The 27,463-nt window shown below is 41.7% G+C and overlaps 1 protein-coding gene across 3 annotated transcripts in view; it reads left to right on the top strand.

Moving 5' to 3' along the window:
• LHFPL2 (LHFPL tetraspan subfamily member 2) overlaps positions 1 to 27,463 on the top strand; it is a 165,210-nt gene that overhangs the window by 56,458 nt on the left and 81,289 nt on the right. For all 3 annotated transcript variants that reach the window (XM_049648582.1, XM_049648587.1, XM_049648584.1), the window contains one exon: positions 24,007 to 24,064. The gene's annotated coding sequence lies outside the window, so the exon portion shown is untranslated. The remainder of the gene's footprint in view (positions 1 to 24,006; positions 24,065 to 27,463) is intronic.

The following is a 27,463-nucleotide window of genomic DNA, read 5'->3' as shown; positions in this document are numbered from 1 at the left end:
CCGTTTGTATACAGTCATTCTGGGGGTATTATAAACTTCTGTTCTACTTAATTTTGGTAAGATTAAGTGTCCCAGCATAGATGTAACTATTTCTAGGTTTTGTATGAGTGTTTAATGAAATATTAACATATTCCATGTGAAATACTCTCTGTAACAAAAGCACATTGATCTTTATTAAATCCATGAGGAAACATCATAGAAGTTTTAAAAACAATTATTCAACAATTTTTCACTTAAATTTCGACAGGCAGTTGTATGCCTCTCTGATTCTCAACCTTTCCAAGAGGAAGATCCACTTATAAAGTGGAAAAAAATGCACAAAATGAGAAGGAAAAAAATGGACTCAGTATAGTTACTAAAAATAAAAAACCAAGAGGAGAGACCAATTGACTTTGTGGCTGTAAGCATAGTATAAAGAACTTGGAGTTCATTTTACTAATATAATCACTTAATGCCTTTATCTAAGTTTGTATCTATTCTCTTGCCTGGTACTTTTCAGTAGGAAACATAATGATCCAAAGGTAATTTTTCATTACAACATACCTTTAAGCCTATTGCCCATGTTTTGGTTATTATTGATTGGGTTTTCTTGGACGACTCCCCCCAAAAAAGTATAACCAGGCACTGGTTATAGTCCAGCCATGTGTGTGAACGTTATGTGCCTTTGTGTTTGAGACAAGAATATTTCATAGTAGTCATGACAAGCCAAGTTTCATAATGATATAAATATGCTTTACAGTTAGATGTCTTTCTAATTACATAGGCTTATGAAATGCTCTTTGTATGATGTAGTTTTCTGTACTACACAGATCATACTCAGCAGTGGCAAGGTTTGATTCTGGGCCCTTTTAACCTCTCTTAATTGTCACATCAGTCCTCAGTGCAGCAAGGATAACATAGATGGACAGCATTCATGCATTCATTGAGCCGACAGTGCTGTCCTCTGCCCTGAGCTGGGCATCCGGTGGGGCCTTGGGTTAACGGGAGGTCAGCAAGAGGTGCTGGGCCTCAGGGAACCAGCCTGTGGTCTGTTGGAGGAAGACAGACACAAACCAGCAGGTGTGCTGCTGGGTGACAAGAGCTGTGCCCAGGTCCACACAGGCTGGGATGTGCAGCAGAGGCCCTGGTCCTCTCACTGCTCACAGGGGTGCAGGTTAAGGAGGAACAGGAGAGCGAAGGCAAGAAGAATGCCCTTTGAGCTGAGTCTTGACTCTTAAGTCCAAATCAAAAGCTGTTTCATAACAATAGACTTTGGACCACACTGATTATATAAATTAGGTGACTTTCTCATTTTGAGGGAGACTTTTTTTATTCTCCCACTTCATATCTAATGGAAACAAGGCAATGGAAAGCATAGCCTGGGTTGTTTGCCTGCCTTTGAATCCTGGCTGCCACCTAGTAGCTGCTCGACCTTTCTGAGCTTCACGCAGATAGGGGATAATAAAATATGCCTCATGTGTTGGTTGCATAGGAGATTGTGTATGTAACAACGATTAATTTCTCTGTTGCACACTGAAGTTGATGCCTTGAAAAAGACAATTTACTTTGAAAGGTGCCTGGTGAAACAAGAAAGAAAGCAGGGTTAGGGGCGCCTGGGTGGCTCATTTGGTTAAGCTCCCGACTCTTCATTTCAGCTCAGGTCATGATGTCACAATTCGTGGGAGCCCTATGTTGGGCTCTGCACTGACAATGCAGAGCCTGCTTGGGATTCTCTCCCCTACACTCTCTCTTTCCCTCCCCTGCTCATGCATTCTCTCTCACTCTCAAAAATAAACACACTTAAAAAAAAGAAAGAAAGGGTTAATTACAGGATAATGAGAGTAGGTTAAATACAGGATAAAGGTGCCTAATATTAGGCACTATTTTAATTTTTTTTAAATGTTTATTTATTTTTGACAGAGACAGAGAGACAGAGCATGAGCAGGAGAGGGTCAGAGAGAGAGGGAGACACAGAATGGCAAGCAGGCTCCAGGCTCTGAGCTGTCAGCACAGAGCCCGATGCGGGGCTCGAACTCACAGACCACAAGATCATGACCTGAGCCGAAGTCGGACGCTCAACCAACTGAACCACCCAGGCGCCCCCATTTTAATTTTTTTTTAAATTTATTTTGAGAAAGAGAGGAGAGAGAAAACGAGTGGGAGAGGGGCAGAGAGGGGGGACACAGTGTCCAAAGCAGGCTGTGGGCTGACAGTAGAGAGCCAGATGCCGGGCTTGAACTGTGACATCGTGACCAGAGCCAAAGTCAGACGCTTAACTGACTGAGCCACCCAGGTGCTCCTCACCCCCACTTTTTAAAGATGAGAAAATTGAGGCGAGAGTAGTTAAATAACTTGTGTTAACCCTGCTTGTCTGGCTCTAGGGCTCTTAACCGTGGAATGGAGTTTTTGAAGATCGTAAGGATGACATAATAATCCTAGATGTTTACGCTTTGTTCTCTGAGGAACACTTCTGTTTACCTTGTTACACGTGTTCCTCATAAAAAATCAGAGATGGCTAGAAATTGGGATAGAAAACCGAGGTTTCCAAGAGGGGAGGTGGCTTGCCCAGGGTTACTGAGTCAGTATGTGGCTGAATTGGTGAGAGAACTTGTCCCACCTGATTCTTGTGAGTGTTTCTAGAATAAAAGATTAGAACAGTACACAAATCCTATTAAGAAGTGGATGCTATTAAAATTTTAAAATCCATAACAGGCACAGGGAAGTTCATTGTGTTGCTTAAGACCACATGTCATGCCAGTGGCCAACTATAATTAGAAAGGGCAGATCCAGCCCCAGAGCCACACAGCTTCTGAGCGACCCAAATGCAGGAGTTGGAAAAGTCCTAATGCATCTATTTTCTAGGCTACTTGGAGCCATTGTGCATCCTCATGCCTCCCTTTGGGAGTTTGGAGCCACCGGGGAGGGACCAAAGTGATCCAGGGACCCCCACTTGCTGTTTGCTCACACGGTCTCCTGCCACAGTCTTGAGGCCTCTTTCTAAACGTGCCTGAGCAGCCACAACCAAACGGGAGATGATGAGGATTTGTTCACGTCTGTGTGTTAGGGATGGTGCAGAGGACCTGGGCCTCCTTCTTCCAGTGCTAATCAGCTCTCTCTGCAAATTGAAGGCTCAGCGCAATTTTAAAGAGAGCAAGAGAGACAAGAAACCAAATAAGGTTGGGCCAAAAGCCTGCTGGAATTATGTGGTGTTTTTGCCCTGTAGCTGGGGATCCAGTTACAGATGCCTGTGATTATGGCCTTTGCAAACAGTTGTCAGAGAAATTTATAAGATTTCTAAAGGCTGCAGAGGAGCAGATGTGGAATTAAATTTCAAGAACAGCTACTCATAATGGCTTACACGTGAGTATAGGATATTTAGGATTCAGACCCGAGTCCCTGTGTCCAAGAGGTGTGGGATGCAGAGACAAAAGCAGAGGTTGGAGGTGTCGGCATTTCCTGGTGGTCTTTTCCTCTTGTATCATTTATTGTTTGCCCACAGGTCCTTAAAAGCAGTGAAATTCTTCCCTAACAGCTAGCGTGCAGTGTCTAACATAGGCTTTGGTTGTCCTATTTAGTAAGATGGGCCTGATCGGCTTCTTTGCCAACAGACATCAACAGTGCCAGCAGATAGATTGTGGAAAATGTGAGTCTCTATGACCCAACTTTAATTGGCTGTGCAACAGATATTTTAACATGAGCAAAGTTTTTAGACTTGCCTTGTTTCATACCTGTTTTTCACCATTCATATGGCAAAGGCTTTAATGACTGTAAGAAATGCCTTTGGTATTACTAATGAAGGACAAGATTGGAATGATAGGAGTAGTGATAGTCATCTAACAGTTGTTCTTTCTGAAGCAATAACTACTAGGTTTCTTCCCACCTCCAGTAAAGAAATATGCTTACTGAGTTTAAAAATCCATTAAACCTTTATTAGGCAGCAGAAATAATTAAAAAGAATATTCCAAGTCTTGGTATGTATAAAAATAAAATTCTAAGGGCACCTGGGTGGCTCAGTTGGTTGAGCATCCAGCTCTGGCTCTGGTCATGATCTCAGGGTTTGTGGGTTCGAGTCCTGCATTGGGCTTTGCATTGACAGCATGGAGCCTGCTTTGGATTCTCTGTCTTCCTCTCTCTCTGCCCCTCTCCCACACTCACTCACTCTTTCACAAGATAAATAAACATTAAAAAATGAAAAAAAAAATTCTAGTTCTTGTTATACTGAAATGCCCTTTTCCAGAGCTTTCCAAATAATTGCTAGAAAACAGAGCTTATACTATATCATTAAACAGAGGACCCTAAATTGAGTAGTGGGACAAAATTTAAGGAGCAACTCTTTTTTTCCTATAAAGTCCAGAAATTTATGCTGGTATTTTATTTGATATGTATACCTCCTGTCAGGGTGGGGGAGCAGGAGTGAGTCCCAGCCTTGCATGGGACCACTGTGGGGACACTTCACTGTGCTGAGTGGTAGTTCTCTTTACAGACTCAGTTGCCTGAGCCTGTGAGGTTTTGTGGTGACTGAGATAAAGGGTGGAGGAAGGAGCAGAAGATGGGTGGCAGGGCAACACGGCTGTGTGATGGCTCCATGTGCTGGGCTTCAGTTGCTGTGTTAGTGAGACACGGGTGCCACTGCTCTGTACTCCACACCGTGCCTCTGGAAACCCAGATGGCATAGTGCTTTCTGCAAAGAAGACAACATGAAAATCAAATGGAATAGCAGCAGTTAGTCTTTGTGTACTGCCTTATCATCATAAAACCATCTCACTGAATCCTTAACAGTTGCCTGGTGAGATTACATGATGATGATTCCATGGTAGAGATGAGGGCAGAAGTTCTTAGAGGTTGGAGTAAGTTGCTCCCGGGAAAGGAGAATGAAATGGGCAGTTACTGGCCACCCATGGGATCTTTACATCCCCAAACTGCAAATGGTGAAGCTGGTTTTAACCCAAGAATCTGAACTCCGGAGTTGGTGCTGTTCTTCCTCCTCAAGTCCTTTAGAGACGGAAAAGCATTGGATAAAAATGGCCTTACCATTCCTCCCACTTTCAGCTCTGGTGTTGCCTTGCCTTTTTGACCACTGGGAGGTAGTGTGAGAAGGGTCTGTGCTACTTGTTGGCTGTATGACCTTGGGCAAGGTAGTTGATCCATCCCACCCTAACTCCCAGTGTCCCCATCTATATAATGGAGTTAATGGCTTGTCTAATGTAATTGTTGTGGGTGTTCCATGGAGATAAGTGCTCGCTCTCTCTCTCTCTCTGTCTCTCTCTCTCTGTCTCTCTGTCTCTCATTTATTTATTTATTTACTTATTTATCTATCACTTACATATAACACCCAATGCTCATCCCAACAAGTGCCCTTCTTAATGCCCATCACCTGTTTTCCCCACCCCCATCAACCCTCAGTTTGTTCTCTGTATTTAAGAGTCCCTTATGGTTTGCCTCCCTGTTTTTATCTTATTTTTCCTTCTCTTCCCCTATCTGTTAAGTTTCTCAAGTTCCACACATGAGTGAAATCATGTGATATCTGTCTGTCTTTGACTGACTTCACTTAACATAATACCCTCCAGTTTCATCCATGTTGTCACAGATGGCAAGATTTAATTTTTCATTGCCAAGTAGTATTCCATTGTAGATATATATCACATCTTCTTTATCCATTCATCTGTCGATGCACATTTGGCTCTTTCCATAATTTGGCTATTGTTGATTGTGCTGCTGTAAGCATTGGGGTGCATGTGCCCCTTTGAGTCAGCACTCATGGCAATAAATACTAAGTGTGTACCTCCATGGCACCTAGCAAGGCCTCAGTCTTTGCATGATAGTGAAGAGGAGGAAGATTGTTTTCCTGCTAAGGTTCCCAGTGCTCTTAAGGTTTTGACTGCAGAAAATTCTCTGTGGACCCATGCGTGGCTGGGCTGTTTTCAGGCTGAACATCCCCTCTTGACCTTCCCATGTTACACACGCCCATGATAGCTTCCTGGGGGCTAGTTTCCACGGAGAACAGCTATTGAGCTTCTTTTATCATCTGTTTCCTATTCATTCCACATACCCCAGTTTAAACTTTGAAGATTCTTCTGCCTCATGCAGCAATGGAGATGGCTGGGCCTGTGGTGCCTGCTGACCCCCATGCCTTCCTGGGGCCAATGGCACTCATAGCCTCTGTCCAGAGCTAATCTTTTAATTCATCCTTTGAAGGTTTATGGATCTTCATAATCTTCATATGGATGGGATATTTTTATCCCAAGGAGAACCAAAGAGGGACTTTATGTTCCCCCACATCACTTCTCCGGGACTGGGCAAGTATCATCTCATCTCATTTCCTAGAAACTGGTAGAGACAGGCCCACACGAGGACCCAAAAGCTCGGGTCACCCCACTTCCCTCATTTTCAGTGTTAATGGGAAGTACTTACCAATAGATGTTCTTGCTCTTTTCCTTATGTTTCTTGGTAAGTTTTTCATCCTTGTGTCTTTTCTTACTCATGGGGAACTTGAAAGACTAGAGGATGCTTCTCTTCTAACTTTGTCAGTTTTAATCTAAATTTTATGAAAATCCTAGACCAGTTAGCTCCTTCCCTCCCCAGCTACGATGTTCTTGAGCGTAGATTGCCTATTCCATATACAATGTCCTTGAAATCAGCTGCTTGCTGAGAGCTTCAAATCATCATTTAGGCCAGATGGTTTCCACATAAACTAAGACTAAAGATCCTTCCTTTAGCATCTAGAAGAAAAACCATTTTTAAAACTATCACTCAAAAACACACTATCACACAAAAACAAAAACAGACACGCACAAAAACCCCTAAGCCATTAATATTAAACTTAGTCAATGAAACTCTGAATGGAATGGGAACAAAATAAATTTCCTTGTTCTTAATTCTGGGGCTCGTGTTTATGCAGAGTGGCCCAGGGATAAAGAAGTAACCAGTCTGAGTTGAGCTGGATGAAATAAACAGGTTGAAGATATTTGTTTATTTGCTTACTTATTCCCTTTTACTGCTAGTATTCCATTGTAGATATATATCCTCCGCCATCACCATCCTCCAACATCTTGCTTCTCATTCCTGTAGATGAGGAAACTCCAGTGATTTGTGTGGTTTTTTTCCTCACCTAGAGATCCCCATTGAAGTCCTTGATTGGATATACTGAGCTAGGATATAAATGAAATTTGTATTAAATGAGATGCTAAAGAGCAATCAGTCTAGCCAGTCAACAGTAGAAACTACTCATTTATGGTGGGCATTTGTGTAACTTCATCTTTATACTTGTCTTGGTCCTGAAATCTGAGAAGATTCCAGCCATGGCTCCAGGTGGTTGCACTGGTTCGACCCGCAGTGCAGGGAAACAACCAGGCCGGAACAAATAGCAAACCACTGAACTCAGGGCACTTCACAGGCCACACGAAGGCCTTTTTCCTTTGCATGAGGGCAATTTTCATCTCCTTTGTGGAGTCAGATTCAAAAAGGTGGAGGAAGTAAACTCCACGTTTGCACTGGCTTTTAGTTAGTGTTCACTATTATACCACCTTGCTTAGAAGGATCTGCTTGAAATGAAGCTATTTGTGAATTGGCAGTGTCCCTGCTACTGGATTATAGTCCTTAGGTGGCAGAGAGCTGGACTTGGTGCGTTGTTGATGGATCGTATCGTAGTTTTGCCTTATTACAACCCAGGTAGTTAGGAGCAGATAGGCTCCTGGGAACCAAGAGTTTGAGATGGAGTAGAGTGAAATGGTGTCAGAAGCCTCATACCTAAATCATTTCTGGAAGATACTTCTCAGAGAAACTTGGCAGTAAAATGAAGCCATCGATCTCACCCCTTGATGTGTTGGTAGAGGTAAGTGCCAGGAAAGATGGGGGAAGAAGTGTCTGAAATACATCTGACTTGGCTGTGTATTTATGTGTAATGAGCCAGGCCACTCCTAAGCAGGGGTAAATGCGACTGTTGGAAATGGAATTGCCAAATCTCTATGCCGGGAACCTTCCTTCTTGCAAGAAAAGGAAATTATCAACTAAACCCTAGCTGTAGGTGCCCAATTTCTACATTTCTACGATGCCACCTGCCAGAGAGAGCCCACACTCAACCTCATTTGGACTCTTTAATTGGCAGAAAATGGTTTTAACTCCTCCTCCTTCCTACCCTGTAGGTCACAGGTTTTGTTTTGTTGTTTAGTTTTTTCTGCTCTCTTACTGCTTTTGAGAAACCCATAATATTCCTTTTATTCTTCCAGTGATTGGCGTCTTGTTTTTGTCACAAAGATAGTGTGCTGGCATTTTATATCTTTACATTGATCTTCTAAAAAGGTGAAGTATGAAGGACCATGCCAGAGAAGGAGGTGTAATTAATCTTTGTGACGTTGTCCAAGTTCTTGAGAAACTATTAGAACTCTATTAACTTGGTGTTTGCCAGTTGAGGTCAAGCCAACATCTGTATGTGTCTTTATTTCCCAGAGGGCATGACAAGAAAAGAGAAAGAGAAGAGTTCAAGGAATTAAAAACAGAGTCTTCATTAGGCTAACATTTGGGGTCAGGTAAACATCTCTTTTGAATTTCATTGAAAAATTCCAGGAGGCCAAGGGCAAAATCTCCAGAAGACTTGTTTCAAGGAGTGTAGTTCAGTGGAAAGTTCACCTTAAAAAAATTTTTAGGAAACCTGAGTATGATACTGCTTTGGGGATTCTTAGAAAAATAGAAAAGGAAAAGGAAACCAAAAAACACAATTGCTTCTCATTTGGGAAGTGTGGAAGGCCTGGGAAAGATTTTCCCTGGTGACTAGGAAATACTTCTTTCTTGCACATGAGCTAGTTTCCTTCCAGGAACTGTACTCATTTCTTTTTGTTCTTTTTTCTTTTTTTAAATTTTAATCTAGCATACAGTGTTAGATTAATTTCAGGTGTACAATATAGTGATTCAATAATTCCATACTGTAGAGTTATTTGTTTTTGTACAATTTTTTTTTTTTTTTGAGAGAGAGATAGTGTAAGCATTAGTGGGGCAGAGGGAGAGAGACTGTTTTTTTTTAATGTTTGTTTATTTTTGAGAGAGAGACAGGGCACGAGCAGGGGAGGAGCAGAGAGGGAGGGGGACACGGACACAGAATCCCGAAGCAGGCTCCAGGCTCTGAGCTGTCAGCAGGAGCCCGATGGGGCCCGAACTCATGAACCATGAGATCATGACCTGAGCCGAAGTTGGACACTTAACCAACTGAGCCACCCAGGTGCCCCAGAGGGAGAGAGACTCTTAAGCAGGCTCCACGACCAGCACAGAGCCTGATTCAGGGCTTGATCTCATGACTGTGAGAACATGACCTGAGCCGGAATCAAGAGCCAGACAATTAACCAACTGAACCACCCAGGTGCTCTGTAGCATCATTTCGTAAACTTGTGAACGTGAGTCGTGAATGCAGACATATGGGAGGCACTCATCTGGGCAGGAAAGAGCATCGTGACCAGCTTTAGTACCTGGGGACATTTCACCCTGTGCTTTAGCCTATAACCTAATTCTCAGTTGTTCACCTTTGTGTTGTTCCATTTATGAATTTCAGGGTTCAAATGACATCTTTCACAAGAGTTTAGTTCTTGTTTCACTTTTTTAAAAAAGTTGAGAGAACCAGTCCCCTTTGACTCTGAAGGAAATTAAACCACAAGTCAGGCTACCAATGGAGATTGTGGAATTTCTGTCCTGGAGGTCTTCAAAAGTAGAACATAAAAATTAGGTCACTTCAGTAAGGCTGCTTGGAATCTAACCAAGATGGCCTCCTGCAGCGTTCCAAGTTTATAGAACAACTTGTGTTAATATTCATATATCCGTACAGCATAAGGGAAGTCAGTACTTTGCCACCTTATCTTTTAGCTTTTTAAAAATGTGTTGAGCTCCTGGTGCTTAGAAATGGCCGTGTCTCTCATTTGCATTGTGCTAATGTTGCCTGTGGAAACTTAGAGGAGTGAGTGGGAGGGAGGGAGTAAGAGCAGTTATAAGTGACATTCGATCTTTTCAGAGGATAGCACTGAAGAGGATACTTGGCTTCAGCAGAGCTGACTTGACTGAGCATATTAACAAACTCCCCAAAGAACTGTGCTTAGTGTGAGGACACTTCCTGTAAAGAATTATTGCATTACTAAATGATTAGTTTGCTGGCTTTAAAATGCCTATAAAATGCAAAGAGGTTGTTTGGTACAATGTCATTGGAAGCTATTAACTGTAGAGAGTTAAGAAGATTGTCTGAAGCAAGATTTTTAAATCATCTGGATCCAGTATGAGTCTAGAATGACAAAAATTAAAAAGTCAAAGGAAAGATTCTTTGTGGAATGCCAAACCACAGCAAGCATAGTTCTTGGTGACTTGTTGGATTTCCAGTATCCCCAGGGCTTTCTCCTTCAGCAAATTGTATCCAGCTCTAGCCTACCACACGGTGACAAACCAGTTTCCCTCCTGCCTACTGACCTTAAAGAGACACAGTTTGAGGGCTTATGAACACCTGTAAGAAGGACTTGTTTATTTAGGACACTGAAAGCAGGAGAGCAGAATATGGATTTTTTTTTTGCACAGTTTATGAAAATTATTCTTTTTTCAATTCTTTTTTAGTAAGGATTTAGCTTTGGAATTTAAATTAGGAAGTTAATGTCCTTTGTGACTCTATTTCCTGAAATTGTCTAGTCAGTGCAATATGGATTTAAGACTTTCCCAGGGAGCTAGAAACTAAAATATCTCCCCTTGTTTTTCTTCTCTTTGTCTTTTTTGTTTTTTTGTTTGTTTGTTTGTTTTATTTTCTTGGGCAGGCAAAAATAAAGGAGAGAACTCTAAGCTATAACATTTGGTTTTAGTACTGTTTTCTTTCCTTGTTCTGTTTAAGAAAGGACACATTCATTAAAATAAGATCCTATGTTTTTAGTTCTTTCTCTCTTTTAACTTTCCTTTTATTTGAAGTTAGTTCTGCCATGTGGTGGTTTTCAAGTTGTTTGTTTATTTATAGTGAAACCCTTTCTTTCATATAAAATTTTGTGTTTAACCCTAATATATGAAACTGTAGCCGTTCTGGGGAATTAACCCCCAGCCACCTCCTGCCCCATGGTTTCTGAGGCACATCTGAACACACCCCCTCCCCCACCCTGGGGGGTGGCGGTCCTAAGGAATCTGGTTTTTAATCCCCTGACAGGAACACGGGATTAGGAGGGAGGGCCTTATTTGCTGTTCCCAGGCTGCCACCAATACTTTGTCACTTCACATCTCTGGACTGCTTTGGTGGAATGATGGCTTTGTGTTAGATCATCTCTGATGTCCTTCCTGCCCTAGGTAGTTCTGAGTTACTCGTAGAAAGCATCGAGGTAGTAGCATTTTGGTGACTGAGGATTGCACACAGCCAGAGCAGAAGGCCTGGCTGAAGGAAGAGTCATCCTGTTCTATCATGAATAGTCTTCAGTTCATGCAGATGAAAGCTTGGGAACCAAAATTGATGCATCAGCAGAATTGCCTCAAGAAAATGTTTTCCAGAGATTTCAGTGAGGCATCTCCAACCCTCTAACACAGAAGAGTCTTGTGGAGAAAGGGATTTAAGCCATTGTAGGTTCTTGTTTACCGTTGATTGTAGTCAAATTTGCTACTAAGTGGTTAGCTCTTAATAAATAAAACCATTTTCCTCACTAGAGAAAATTATGTCCTATCACTTGTACATTTGTGTGTGTGTGTGTGTGCGCGTGTTAGTTTGGGAACGCCTCTGAGACATAGTTCAAGAATCTGCAGCCAGTTAACACATTTGGTTAGAGAATGGGGATGGTGAGGCCAAGGTCAGGGTTCAGTTGCTCTGTGGGCCAGTTAGCTAGGCGGGGCTGTGTGGCCAGACTGTACTTTTAACCTCGACCAGCTGCCTCTCACATGTATACCATGGGTCCCAGGGAGGGTTAGAGTGTGGAAGGATATCCGGACTCAGCTTTTCCTCCTGGGACCTCGTAGGGCCTTTGTCCTGGTAGTGGACAGCTTGGCATTCATGTTGGTGGCTAGAGGGCCCCCAGCTTGCATATTTAACAGCTAAAAGGAAAATGTGAAATATTCGCTGTGAGCCAGAGCCTGCTGTTTGTGGGTCTCTCCAGTCTGAAGACAAAACTCCCTATGCTAAGTTAGAGTAGAGAGTATTGAAATAGTGCTCCATAGTTCTCGACGTGAATATGCTGTCCTCCTTTTCGGAAACTGGAAGAAGCTCCATTAGAAGAGAAATCCACGGGGCGCCTGGGTGGCTCAGTCAGTTAAGCGTCCGACTTCGGCTCAGGTCATGATCTCACGGTCCGTGAGTTCAAGCCCCGCGTCGGGCTCTGTGCTGACCGCTCAGAGCCTGGAGCCTGTTTCAGATTCTGTGTCTCCCTCTCTCTCTGCCCCTCCCCTGTTCATGCTCTGTCTCTTTCTGTCTCAAAAACAAATAAACGTTAAAAAAAAAAAAAAAAAGAAGAGAAATTCACTTTTAAGTTCTTAAGATCATCATCCGTTTCCTCTACTTGTTCTCATTTCTTCATTTAAACATAGTTTTTTAATAAAAATTTGAAACCCTTGATTTGCATCTGTAAAGGAATAGGCATCTTACAGAAGTTGGGGAAAAAATATTCCAATGCATATAATTCCCCTAGAGAATGGTGCTATGTGAATAGGTGTTTACTATTAATTAATATAGAACATTTTCTCTTGTTTCTTAGCACAAACACAGCAACGTATGAAGCCAAAGGATTTCATTTTTGCCTCGGGAAGCAATTAAATTTAGTTATAACTTCTTTTCTATGAACAATAGGAAAGACTAGTAGTCTGAAATAAAGTATCTCAAACACTTTTTTTTTTTTTTTTTTTTTTTGGTGAGAGAAGTGTTCATTTTGATTCTACAGAATTCAAACATTGCAGGATTAGAAAACTTACGCATCTCTTAATCACTGCACAAACGACCCCCACCATGATCACCATTAACATACTCTTAATGAGCCAAGTGTGAAAATGGGTATAAACATTAGAATTTTAAAACTTTTGTTGCTTTTTATCCCCAGAATTAATTTTTGCCAGGTCAGTGGCTTTCAAAATGTTTGTTGTAACAGTGAGTGCTTTCTTCAAACCCAATTTTTCGTGGAGTTCCAGTGTAGAAAAGAAAAAGAGGCAAAAGCAGAGATACTCTAGTTGTAGCTGGGGGCGAATTCTGCTCGCTTCCTCCTCTGCCCTGACCAGTGGAACCCTCAGGGTCCCTCCATGGAAAGACCCGATATCGCTTACTGCAGGCATTTGGCCCAGTTGCTTCAGTGGTTGGTTGGTATTGGTGTTGGACTTTGCCTCCTTGACTGACTCTTCTGAATGGGCCACTCATAGTGACATTTGTCTTCCCATCATGGACTTTGGGTGCTTATTTTTAGTTAAGCTATAGTTAGCCACAAACTTAAAAGCAAACCACGTAAGCCAACCAGTGATTGTTTTCTTCTTTCTTGAAATTGGACCTTTACATTTAACTCATCCTTTGAGTTTAGCACAAATGCCACATTGTCACTACTCTTTAGTCTGTGGCAGCAAGTTTTTTTTCCCCCCTCCTTGTGAATGTAGGTCTAAATCTGTAACTACAGTGCTTGCACCATGGTAGACATTCATGTTCACGGACCTTGTAGCAATGAGTTTTTGCCTTCATACCCCATTTCTGGTAATAGTGTTCCTGCCTGTTGTCTTTGCCCCACTAGATAATAAAAAGGAAGACAGCATGGGACGTCTGGGTGGCTCAGTCGGTTAAGCGGCCGACTTCGGCTCAGGTCATGATCTCGCGGTCCGTGAGTTCGTGCCCCGTGTCAGGCTCTGTGCTGACAGCTCAGAGCCTGGAGCCTGCTTCGGATTCTGTGTCTCCCTCTCTCTGACCCTCCCCCATTCATGCTCTGTCTCTCTCTGTATCAAAAATAAATAAACGTTAAAAAAAAAATTAAAAAAAAAAAAAAAAAGGAAGACAGCGTTATTTCATGCTCTAGATAATGCTGGAGAATCTCTTCATCTTCAATCATACTGGAGTAACTCGGAGTCCTCCAAAAGGAAAACACAGCCTGTGTAAACATACAGTTCTCTAATCCACGTTATGCCCAAATGCTCTAGGCTAAGGTGGCACTAAAAATGGTCTTTATCAGTCTTAAAAGCGTTCATGTATTCAGTAAGTATTTATTGAGCATCTGCTGTGTAATTTGGCTAAGCCTTGAAGAGATGGAGAGATTGGGAATTTCACAAACACCCATTCCTTCAGTACAAGTACACACATCCCTACGAGGTAGAGGCTTTTAATAGCCAGCTCTTCCCTTACTCACTGCACATGGTTTTCTCAAGGTAATCTCACCGTTACCTATGGCTCCAATCACCTCCTATATGATGCTAATTCCCCAAACTATATCACCTGCACTAATCTTTCCTCAGTTCCCCACCATGCCTGCTTGAATCTCCCTTCCCTCTTTGCCCAACCAGGACCTTCAAGCCTCAATGAGCAAATTTTTTTCCATATCCTCACCTGATCTCCTTTTTTCCCTTGGTTTCCTGTTTTGGTCAAGACATTATCATCTGCCCACGCATGTGTTCACCAATTGATCCTCATTGAGAGCTCGCTGTCTCAAGTGCTACTCCAGAAATCAGGGATCTATATAGCACAAACTAAAGCACATTAAAGGTCTTGTCTTAGGGGCGCCTGGGTGGCTCAGTCCCGGTTGAGGGTCTGACTTTGGCTCAGGTCATGATCTCCCAGTTTGTGAGTTTGAGCCCTGCGTGGGGCTCACTGCTGTCATGTCAGAGCCTGCTTTGGATCCTCTGTTCCCATCTCTCTCCACCCCTCCTTCACTTTCACTCTGTCAAAAATAAACCTAAAAAAAAAAAAAAAAAAAGGAAAATAAATAAATAAAGGTATTTTCTTTCTTTTTTTTTAAAATGTTTATTTATTTTTGAGACAGAGAGAGACAGAGCATGAACAGGAGAGGGGCAGAGAGAGAGAGGGAGACAGAATCTGAAACAGGCTCCAGGCTCTGAGCTGTCAGCACAGAGCCCGACGCGGGGCTTGAACTCACGAACCGCGAGATCAGGACCTGAGCCGAAGTCGGCCGCTTAACCAACTGAGCCACCTAGGCGCCCCAATAAAGGTCTTATCTTAATGGAGCTAATATTCTCGTGGACAAACAACTAACTTAAAAAACAACCTTTCTATCTGTAAATCTAGATATATCTCTATTATCCTTCTGTCTCTGTGGATGGCTGTTAGGCAGTGGGGAGAGCTTTGGAGAAAAATAAGGCCAGGTAAGGGTGGCAGACAGTGCTGCAGACTGAGAGGATGTGTGTTGTGCTTTTTTTATGTAGGGTGATCAGAGAAGGAGGTGACCTTTGAACAGAGACTTGTATGAGATGAGGGGACAAGGCATATGAATATCTGTGATTTGGGGAGGTCCTGCCTCACCCTCTGTTAGTCTTTTTTTTTAAGTTTATTTTTATTTTTTTTTTTCAAAAAAAAAAATTTTTTTTTTTAAACGTTTATTTATTTTTGAGACAGAGACAGAGCATGAACAGGGGAGGAGCAGAGAGAGAGGGAGACACAGAATCTGAAACAGGCTCCAGGCTCCGAGCTGTCAGCACAGAGCCCGACGCGGGGCTCGAACCCACGGACCATGAGATCACGACCTGAGCCGAAGTCGGATGCTTAACCGACCAAGCCACCCAGGCGCCCCTAAGTTTATTTATTTTGAGAGAGAGAAAGAGATGGTATGAGCTGGGAAGGGGCGGATGGAGAGGGAGAGAGAGAATCCCAAGCAGGCTCATTACTGTCAGTGCAGAGCCTGAGAAGGGGCTTGAACCCATGGAACTGTGAGATCGTGACCTGAGCTGAAACCAAGAGTCAGATGCTCAACCAACTGAGCCACCCAGGTGCCCCTGTTAGTCTTTCCTAGTGAAGGACTGAGTCATGGCCATTTTTATAATGTTGCCTAAGACACCATTTATAAATGTTAGCAGTTGGGTGGGTGGGCTTGGAACAGGGAGGCAGACAAGCAAATAATTATTATCCAGTATGCTGGGTGTGACATAGAACCATGCCCAGAGGTCTGCATGAGCTCGGAGAACGGAGGAGTGGGAAGAGGGCAAAGTCAAGAGTAACTTTAGAGAAAACTTCAGAGAAGATGGCACTTGAGTTGGGTCTTGAGCGGATTTTCATGTATGGAGATGGGGAAGACGTAGAGGCAAACGGTCACAGGCAGAGGCCCTGGAGCCTCGACACTGAAGTTTGGAGGGCACGACGTCAGATTTGGGGTCAAAGCAGGCCACATAATGAGGGATCACAGCACCATGACTTGTGAAGGAGAGTGGTCAGCAAATCCCTAGGATAAGTGAGCTGGGATCGGGTGTGTTCTAAGAAGTCAGATTCCATTAGTGTGACTTTAAATGCTGTCCTTGGGAAGGGAGAGATGGGAGAAAGAAGGTTAGGCTTTCCCCTTTCTCTCCTTCCCAGGTGCTGCCTCCCTGAGAGCATTGCTTCCTCACATCCCCCTTATCCTGTGTCCTTCCTTTCTGATTATAAAGACAATCATGGCAGGTTCTGGTTCTGAGAGCTGTTACAGAAGCCTCTGCCATCTTGGCTAGAAGATTAGTCATTTTTGTGTTTTGAAAAATCTCTGTTGTGTTGTGTCACAAGACTGTCATACTTGAAAGCCTCAGGGAGGGAAGGCTGGTCTCCACCAGGGTGAGGATGGGGTATCTGGAGGGAGGGACAGGAAGGACATGCTGTGGCCCTTCTAATGAGGGACTGTGGGCTCTGGAGTCACCCTTGGTCAGGGTGCCCATTAGGAATGGGATGAATGTGCAGCAGGGACCCTCCAGGAAAGCGCTGCCATCTTCCACACGCAGCTTTGGTATTATTTTGGTTTCACTGCATTTGCCCCTTCATTTTCTCTAATTTGTTAGAGAATTTGTTCCCCAACCACTTTAAGTTTTACTTGGAGTACTTTATAAATGCAGTGATTTAGTGATGAGATCTCTGTTATGTATGATAATTTTTATTCTTTAAAACTAAATCATTGTCTTTTTGGTGTGTACGTTCCTTTGCTTAGGTAAGAGAGTTATTCTGGGAGATTTCATGAGTAAGTATGCACCTCATCACCTCCCTCCCTGGAAAGCAGTGGTTGTGCTTGGACTCCCTTGTGGGGTAGTGCTTGTAGGAAGCAGGCCTCGTTACAGGGTTCCACTGGTGAGGTGTTCCGGGGTTTATTTTTATTGATAAATCACACTCATCATTACTGAACAAGACTTAGTAGTAATTCATGAGTTTTATAAAAATGTTTACCAAGGGTTCACGTACGCTTTGTTTTGTTAATGCTGCAGAGATTTTACAAATTTCTTGAAAGCCTTCCCTTGGCAAGTGGCAAAAGCTTCGCCATACTGTCCTCACATAGTTTGAAGTGATTTTATTCCTCTGAAATGTATTCAGAAGTTGTCCTCACTCCTATTGAGATGACACAGGCCTTCTGAACCCTCCGAGGGGTGAGCGAATCTTCCTCTTCTCCAGGTCTGCTTCACCAAAATCCTGTTCCTTGCTCGCTAATGTCAAGGTTTTAGAAAAGCTCAAAGCCTTTGGTTATGTAGACTTGAAACTGATGATGTAAGTGCACCTGGAAGAGATAGCAGTGACCCACGTATGTTGTGGTATACACGATGGCTGCCAGACGCTTCGTGGGTCTTGGGACCTTGTCTTGGGACCCGTGGACCCTTGGGACCCGGCACCGAGGCAGAGGACTGCTGAGGGTGCAGGAGAGACAGTACTTCTCTTGGGAGTAGCAAATCACGCCTCGTTTGTTCTTGTCACCCTGGTGCTTGGCAGGGATTGGGTGCCCAAGAGATAATTTTTGATAAGGGGTGGATAAAGTAATGGACAGATAAATGCTTTTAGCATATGCAAGGTAATGAAAAGGATAAATACGTTCGATATGGGAGCCGGGCCTCCAAAAGCACACTGTCTTTTATCACTAGAATCAGCGTTGCTTGGATGCAGAGACTCTCGGATTTCTTGCCTTCTTTTGCAGGAGATTTCAAATCCTTTAAAGGAAAGACGTTTCCAAGATGGTGAGTTAGCCTGTTTTGATGGTGTAACAGCCTTGCCCCCTCAGTGAATTTCACCTGTGTGAAAGTGATGCTATGCAAGGGTCTTGGTGTCTTTCCACAGGCCAGAAGGGCTCATTCCTAGACTTTAAGGGGATTATAATTGATGGCCAGCCTGGGAACAGTGTCTCTGCTTGCTGTATATATGCTCTCACCTGAGTGTGTCCATATTACCCTCTTTGGAAATGTTTTTAATATGTAGACTTTGTTTATTTCTAGTTTAAATCTTGGCATGTTTTTCAGAAATCTTGGTCTGTTATTATCTCAAGTTTATGCCCAGATTTGGAATGCAGACTGCTAGGAAATGTCACACAGAGAAAGGGCTTGTCTGCACTTTTGGTCGATGCTACCTGAATGGCTGCCCGTTAGCCTTGGCATCCCCTCTGAGCCTGCTGCACTCCCGTGTGCCTGTTAATGACCTGTGTCTGTCCATCTTCAATGACTTATTCTCAAACAAGTGCTTGAGGTATTTGACGAGGCTTGCCCGTTGCCAGTGCTCGACAATATTCACAAGTGTTTCTGTCTTGCAAAATGATCACATAGCTATATTCAAGGTTAAAAAACAGAAGACCAAGAATATTAAGAGTAGTTGTCATTTGGAAGAGTATTTCTGAGAATCACTAAAGGACTCTTTATACGTACTTGCCCTGGTCACCCTCTTCCACCACTTGTATTCCAAGGATATCATGGAGGTCGGTCTAGACCTTGGTATTTTGAAACACACCGCACTTGAGGACTCCCCCTGTGTGGTCAGGGTAACCACTGCCTTCCATGCCTGCCAACTCATCCTTTGTCTCTAGGACTTTCTCCTCCTGGATTTCCTGCTGTCATCTTTGTGATGATTTTCTCCATCTTGTCAAACCTGTAATTCTTTCTTCCCCCATCCTGCCTTTTCTATCTGTAGGAAATAATCCATTTATTTATTTAGTAAACATTTACGGAATGTCTACTCTGTGCCATGCAGTGTGCTAAGTGCAGGAGATACGTAAAGGAGTAAGCTAGAGTAAGGTGTAGTCTCAAGGAGCTTCTGGTCCAGTAGATTTATCACTAAATGTTGGGGAAAGGCTAACAATTATGTGAATGAACATGGTGCCCAAACCTGATGTGTTAAAAGGCAGTATAATTGAGTCAGACTTGTTTCTGGCACACTGGTAAGTTCTTCTGTTGTTTTCAGATATTTAAAAACTTACCCTTTAACAGCCTCATGTTGATGTGATTTTTGAATCAAGTAGTTTCTCCTTCCTTAAGAGCGAAAGGAAGTTTCTGTGATTAACAACATTTGGCTTATAGACTGTGAGGTCTCTAGAAACTTGAACTTCAGTCATTCACTGCGCGGCTGAGTGGCAGGGCGGGCATTGTAGAGGCTCAAGTTCCCAGCCTTTCACATGAGTTAACACAGTCCAGCCTTTGGCGACCTGCCACTCTCTCTGCTTGTAGACAGGTTTGTGAAATTTGACACTCTCATGTCTTTCCTTAAAAAATCTTGCAAGGTTCAGCAGTCTTCAGTGACTGACCCATTTCTGTTAAACTCCGTTGTCAGACGTAAGTGTGAGGTTCTCCTGGACCTGTCTTTGAACAACATTTTATGCTTTGGATGCAGAAACGGGACCCTGCTCTTCGCGTCTGTTAGGCTGCCACCGACTCCCCTTAAAATGTGAACCATATACAAGCATATAGGGTATTAACAGAGCGTTGTGAAGTAGGATTTGGACAATTACTCCTTTAGTCGATACAAGTAAAGCAGAGCCTAGAGAGTTGTCTACTAAAAACTCCAGAGTACTTCTTAGATGGAGATAGAGTAGTTTGTAAGAATAACAGGGCTCTTACCATATTTTGCTTTTAGCACATCTCCTTTGGTTTCATTTCCATGCTTCAAGTCTTTAGGGTCCCTTCCTTGCCCTCGTCCTTGATGACTAAGTATGATGGTTGAAAAGCACCATGTTGCAAGGACCTAGCATTTACTAATTGTGTGACTTAGCGTAAGTGGTTCAAATTCCTAGTCTGTAAAGTAGGAATAATAAATGACGTCTGCCCCGCACCCTCACTCCAACTGCCTTCTACTCATCGTGTGGGTCACGTGAGAAAATGAGTTGTCAAGTATCATTTAACTTCTCCAGTCCTCTGCCGTGGGAACTCCTGTTCTTGCCAAGGATGGGTGTAGGGAACTATCGCGTGGTTCATGGAATGATTCTTTCTATTATAGGACAGTAATCAAGACTTTCCCCTTCGTTGGCTTTTGTGATCATGAGCTGCTGCCTCTTAACCCACCCCAGAGGGGTCCTCTGCGTGGTAGCTCTGTTTATTATGACACTCTTTCTTCAGTTGGGCTGAAATTTATCCCTATAACTTCCAATATAAATTACACTTGTTGGTTCTAGTTTTACAGAGTTACATGAAACAACTCAAATCAGCACATTTCAAGTCACAGAAATTTATAACTGAGAAAGGGGTCTTACAACTCTGCTTCCTGTTTTTGGCGGTTCAATTCATTTCAGTAAATAAGAGCTAGTGCCTATCACGTGGGTGCTGTGCTCAGGCCCTAAAGGCAGCTATTGTTTCTCCCCCTGATCTCCCCCCTGATCTCCGGAAGTGGAACAGAAGGGCATGAAGGGCACGCAACCCAAATGGAGATGAATGGGAAGGAAAAACTTTTTAACTCCTTAACGTGCAAAAAGAACGATGGTTTTAATTTCATTTAGGATACTTGCTAAGTAAATAATGCCTGCCTTTCTTGGGTTATAAATAATTGCAATGGTCAAGGAGACTACTGATCTATAAAAATGAAGATGAACGAATGATAATAATAAAGACTTATATTTCTGCTTTTTATAAGCTCCTCTGTGTTTATTAACCAGCAAGCAAAAGCATAATTGCACAAAGAGAAATGGAAACCGGCGAAATGACAGCATGATTACACCTCTGTATGCACTATACTAGATGTTCTTATAGTGGCCGCGGCCCTTGGGAGGACCTTGAAGTGTCTTCTCCGAGATTAAAGGCAGAACACGCTGTCTTCATTGAGTTACATGTTTTTGTTTTGTTTTGTTAACGTTTATTTATTTTTGAGAGAGAGAAAGAGACAGAATATGAGTAGGGGAGGGTAGAGAGAGAGGGAGACACAGACTCTGAGTCAGGCTCCAGGCTCCGAGCTGTCAGCACAGAGCCCGATGCACGGCTCGAACTTGCACACTGTGAGATCGTGACCTGAGCCCAAGTCGGACGCTTAACCGACTGAGCCACTCAGTTGCCCTGAGTTACATGTTGATTAACAGAATTTAAAACAAAAACAAGCAAATAAAAAAAAAAAAAAAATAGCGCTGACGCTGGAGTTGGATGCCCCGGGTTCTCTTCTTGACCCTGTTGCTGACTGGAGGTGTGGTTTGGGGGGAAGTCAGCCTTTATTCCTCAGAGTTTCATTTCCCTCAAATTTAAAATGGGGCTAAATTTATTTTGCCCTGCCTGTATAATTCAGCTGTTAGGAGTAAGTGTGTTCCTTTGCACAGACTTGAATCTTCACTTCTTACAAGCCGTGTAACTTCCAGAGAGTTCTTTAAACTTCTCTGTGCCTGCTTCTTCATCTTTAAAGTGGGATAATATTAGTACCTACTTCAGGGTTTTTGTGAGAAGTGAGTTAATTCCCACCCAGGACGTACAACAGTGCCTGAAAGTTCATGCCTCATACAGTAATTATTTTTTTTGTGAACTTTTGAGGGCTCTATGACTTAGTATATTGTTAGTCTACCGAAGTTTTAAAATAACATTTTTAGAAAATAAAAATAACATAATGCCCTATTGTCACATGTTATCTTGTCATTTTGGTGATTTTACAAGATAGGACTTTGTTGTCAGAAAAGGTTAATCATGATACTGAAAACTTATTCTCAAATGCGTTTTTTCTTCAGAGCTTCAGACCAAATTTATTTATTCTAGGAAATGTGTTTTACTGGCAGTGTGAGTTTGGAAAGCTTTAGGTGGGAGTCAGGATATGACCCTGCCTTCTCTATTACTGTTAGAGGCTGGAGATCTGTCCTAACTGTCTAGAGTTTTCCTTGTGTTGTATCGAACAAAAGATTTTTTAAATGTTATCTTTGATTTTGAACTGTGCTGATTCAGCTTTGAGGGGTAATGAAATGTTGATCAAGAGCTCCATCACAACAGACCCATTTGTAATAATCTTAGAGGCTTATTTCACAGAAGCAGTTTTCAGATAAAAATACTGATCATGACTTCCTGTGACTTTCCCTGAAGGGGTGAAATTAAATTGTGGGAAATGCTTGGAATTTAGCTAGTAATTAACTTATAAAGAACCATTTAAAAAAATCATAACTCCCCTAAGCTATTATAACAAAGACCTTGTGAGTTTAGAATTCTTCTGTGTATTTATGTTTTATAAAGTGGAACCTAATGACCATTGTTCACTGTCTTCGAATTTGTTATTGAACTAAAATGATGGATGTAGATGGAGGAGCCTTTGAGCCGCTTGCTGGCTTTTCAACCTCAGGTCCCGTTTAGATTAATACTGATGCTGCTACTGTTAAACTAGTTATCTGGGTATAAATGTGGAAAATTTTAGCCTGATATTATACCCTCCATTATCAAAATTTGATGATGGGATATTTGAAAGTTTGATGATAGAAAATGGACACGAAGATTTTTCCTGCTTTTCTGTTTATCAATAGAATTGAGGCTCTCAAATATTTTGTTTCATCTGTCTTATCCTGTTTGTGTACTTACCATTTCTTGAACTCTAAACCCTTTATTTCTAAATGTTTACTGCTATACAGTGTTACATTACAGTCCCTAAATAGCATGATTAGGCTAACCATTTTGAAGTGAAGAAATTATTTTTAAGCATACAAAAAGCACAAGTTCATTTTATCTGCTAGTTGGTTTCTTTTCCAGAGTGTTTGTGTTACGGAATGTCAGGTTTCTGTCTGGGGAGGTAGTGAGTAGATTAGCAGGTGTTAGGGTAGAAGATGTTTTCAAGGGGCTGCACGGTAGGATGAAAGGATTGCAATTTGGAAACCCTGGGTGTATGTGATGCTGGCGAAGTTTCTGTGTTTCTTTCATTGTTAGTTTTTTCATCTGTCAATGGAAATACTGCCTGTCTGGACAGGTTATAATCTGATGTCACATTGTGCTGATCTTACATATCAACATATGATACATAATGTCAGCACGATGTAACTGATCATGTAAAATGACCAAATGATAACTGATATTTTACATTAGAAATTTGTTTCATTGATATTTAATATTTCAAAGCCTTGCTGAATAGATATTTTTGGATTCTTTGTGAATATATTAATAGGCTTATAATTTTCTAGGGTTACCACAAGACTTTGAGAACACCAAAAGGAATACTTGATTTCTAAATAAACTAATCACTGAAGACATTCTTATTTCTTGACTCCTTTATTTACTGTGTTAGAGTTGTAATGACCATTTTTCCCTTTCTCCAGTTTTGGACATCCTTGTGAGTTTGTCTTTTAAAAAAAGTTAACAGAGTAACTGAAAAGGATATAGAATACTTCCAGGGTAGTTTCCTCATTCACAATTTTATATTTCATTCCTTAATTTGTTTCAGAATTATTTGAACCTTTTATGGCTGTTCATAAAGTGCCCTCAAGGATGCAGTACCTTCAAATTGATGTCCTTGTGAGGGGAAAAGAAAGGATGCAGTAATGTCCATATTCATGGGCTGTACCTTCCCCACTGTTCTCATTTGTTCTGGTTTGGACCTTGTGTTAGTACATCAGTGTTTCCAAGGATGGGTGACTGTGTTCTAATGCAGGTTGAACTGTCTCCTGCCTGGGGGCCAGTATTTAAAACATCACATATTTTAATGAGACATAAAACTGTATGCTAAATCTTCTTCATGTTTAAAAAAAAATCTAAGTTTTTTTCACTTTGTTTCTCCAGGTGGCATTTTTCTGAAGTTGATCATTGAGACTTACCAGCATTCCTACAGATATAATAGGTAAGTGGTTGAAATCAGATACCCTTATTATGATGATTCCTTGGATATACTTTCCAGCTGGATAGCAAATTACTTCTTGAAACAGGTTCAGTGTGTCAAACTTGTGGACTTGAATGGTAAACACTAGTTTTTGTTTGTTTTATGTTTTTGTTGTTGTTAGAGATACCTCTTGGATGAATAGACACAAATGTTATAAAAGACCCTGTAAAGTTTCAAAATGGTATTAAATTTAATGCTATAATTTCCATGTTTCCTTTCTGACACTTTTGTTCTGTCACTATTCATAAACAAATTTCAAAATTCTTTATGATGGGCTCAGGTGACTTTCAGTTGTCTTTCCTTTTGAGTTTTCTGTGGGCCACGTTACCAGTTGTTACCATTTCTCTGTGAAACGGGAAGTAGAGATGACCAATTCAAATTACCCAATTTTTTTTTACTTGATGACAGCTCTGGTAGGGGAACCGCCTAAATAAAAGTTGAAAACAGTTGACTAATAGGTGACTTGTGCTTAAGTCTATGGATTCTGGTTTATAAAAGTTACTTTTAGAAAATATTAGTAATAGTTACCAGGGGTTAAGTAATCTCCTACAGTATGCATTCAGGAAAATCAATTACATAATTATCTTAAAAGACTTTGAGCCACCTCTGCTTCTTAAAGGGAGACGGTGTTCAACCTGGTCCTCTAAGGACCTTGTTATGAACTTGAGGTTGTGGCTCATGCCAAGGGAGCCAGGATGTGGTTTGGATGTGGGACCCATTGACACCCCATCTGGGAGGGTCTGCCATATGCAGGGAGTCCATAGAATACATTCACAGACACCATCTCATTTGTGGAAAGGTGATTTTTTTTTTTAGGTTACAGATTCTGGGGAAGGAAAAATCGCTCTTATATCATGAATTGAACTGTTGATTTCTCAAATGTTATTGAATTATTCTAACAGTTACTACTGCTTGGGTTAGATTAGGAAGCTTGGGTTGTCTTTTTTTTTTTTTTTAATGGGAACTGTAAACACTTGTGAATTATGAAATTATTTGAGCAAAGTTCTCATGGGAAAGCTAGGGCTGACCCAAGATGGGTGGGTGTCCTGTGAAGGTTAATCATTGGCACCTTACCAAACTGATAATCTTTAAATATCTGTCCCATATTTATTTACTGGGAATAGGTGAAACTGATTTTCTATTAATAAAGACTTTTAATAAAAATATGTATCTTTTCCTCTGTGTTGAAAATAAGGGATTTATTACATGTGATTTTCTGAACATGTGATTTTCAGAAGCCTGTTTAAAATTTGATTAATAATAACACTCTACCATGTATTGTTCAGGTCCAGACTTTTAGATGCTGTCAGCCAGGTGATATTGGGGTTGGTAGTGAGGCCTGTTTTCACTCACACAGTTCTTTGAGGGGAAATGTTCTCAACAGAGACGGGTCTGTGCCAGTGAGGAGTGTGTTTATTTCCCCTCCCAGGCACTGTCTGTTTGAGTGGAAACAGGTCCAATTGTCATTTTGTCCATTATATGAGGAGGGTCACATGTGAACCCCTGAGTTAAGTGGCTCCATATTTCCCATGTATTCCAGTGGTGATTTAGTCCCCCATTGTGGGTTGTCGCCCTAGATCACTGCCAGGATGGCCTGTTTAATCCAGCTCTGGGGAAAAAACCAATTCCATTCTGCCAGTGCCTTCAGAAGCTAAGTCATGTTCACCCTTGAAATCCCCCTTTCTGAAGATTTAGCCAGATAAAACTCACCTTCTGTGTCTCTTTTTTTTTTAATTGTGAATTCATCCCATACAAATACAATAAAACTTTATGAAGTCAGACATAACAGTAGCCTTCCTGAAGTAACAGCATGTGAATTACAGGGCAATGTGACTACTCACATTATATCCACTTGGTGAAAGGTTTCTCTTGAGCAAAGAGTCATTGTGGTCTGGGGAGAGCCTCATCATCAGGCGGTCCTAGGCTGAGGCTCCATCTTTGCTGGACACAAACCCAGGTTGGGACCCCAAATGTGGTGCCAGTTGGCTGTGTGACCTAAGGCATGTTCCTTTACCCGATGGATCTCCCATCTCTTTATGTGTGGATATCCCTTCCTCCCAGAGTGGTTTGGAAGATTCAGAGAGGCAAAGATAGGCTGTGTGTGGTATAAGAGCAGGCAACAAGTATCCCCCACCTGGCTTCCTGACATCAGGAAACTTGGAAGGAACTCCGGACACGGGATGGAGGAACTGCTCTGCCATGTACCTCCTTGCCTCACTGGTAGAGACGCAAGTTATACTTCCTCTGTTCTGCCCTGCCTACTCTGTGAGAATTGTGAGAAATCTTTGAAAAGTGTGAATTTAGGGTGTTGGTTGGTATTAGAAGGTTTCTAGCGGGCAGGCTTTAAAAAAAATCTAGTCAGGCTTTCTGGGCTTGATTCCCAGCTCTACACCTTATAATTAGGTGTATGACCTTGAACAAGTCATTAACACCCTCTCTGGCTCTCACCTGTCTCACAGGATTGCTGCAAGATTAAATGATGTACTCTGTGTAGAGTGAGGCATATGGAACTAGCACCTAGTGAATCTCAATAAATATGCTCATAAATTCGCCAGGACACAAGAAGGGAGGCGGACAATCTGACTCGAAAACATTTGCATGGTTTCCACATCTCGTGAGTTTGAACTTTGACTTAAGGAGCTGCCTTTTATATCATCTTATGTTATTTAGACCAGGAAGGATCATCTTTTTCCTGAATAAACTGAGAGTGATCTTATCCTGCAGTGTGGGACTCCCTCATCAGAAGTGTGCTAGTCTTCTTCACTTTTCTGTTCACGAGTGAATGAATCTTTCCCCATCTGGGGGAGTTCTTGATGGAATTGACCAAAGAGCAAAGTGAAAGCTCTAGGTTTGCACTGCCTGTTATGGTAGCCATTCTCTTGAGCACTTGAATTATGGCTAGTGCGACTGAGGCATGGAATTTTTGATTTTATTTCATCTTAGTTCATTGAAAATTTAGAACTGATGGTTAATTAAGTTGTTGGAAAACTTTTAAGTATGTTTGGGATAATTCGGGCATGCAGATTTATTTTTTCATCTGTACATTTTACATAGTTTAATCAGATCAAGTATTTCTGCTGAAAACTTAGTACCTGAATTGAGATGTGCTTTAAGTGCAAAATACACAGCAGATTTTGAAGTGTTAGTGTTAAGGAAAAAGGATGTAAAATATTTTTAATATTTTTTGCATTGATTATGTGTTGAAATGATAATGTTTTGGATATGTAGAATTAAATACATTATTAAAATCAATTTCTTCTTTTTAAATGTTTCTACTAAAATTAAAAAAAAATATTTAATGTTTATTTATTTTTGAGAGATAGCATGAGTGGGGGAGTGGCAGAGAAAGAGGGATACAGA

Source organism: Panthera uncia (genome assembly GCF_023721935.1).
Source record: "Panthera uncia isolate 11264 chromosome A1 unlocalized genomic scaffold, Puncia_PCG_1.0 HiC_scaffold_17, whole genome shotgun sequence".
Taxonomy (NCBI): domain Eukaryota; kingdom Metazoa; phylum Chordata; class Mammalia; order Carnivora; family Felidae; genus Panthera; species Panthera uncia.
Note: the sequence above shows the minus strand (reverse complement) of the source record. Positions and strands in the feature narration are given on the sequence as shown.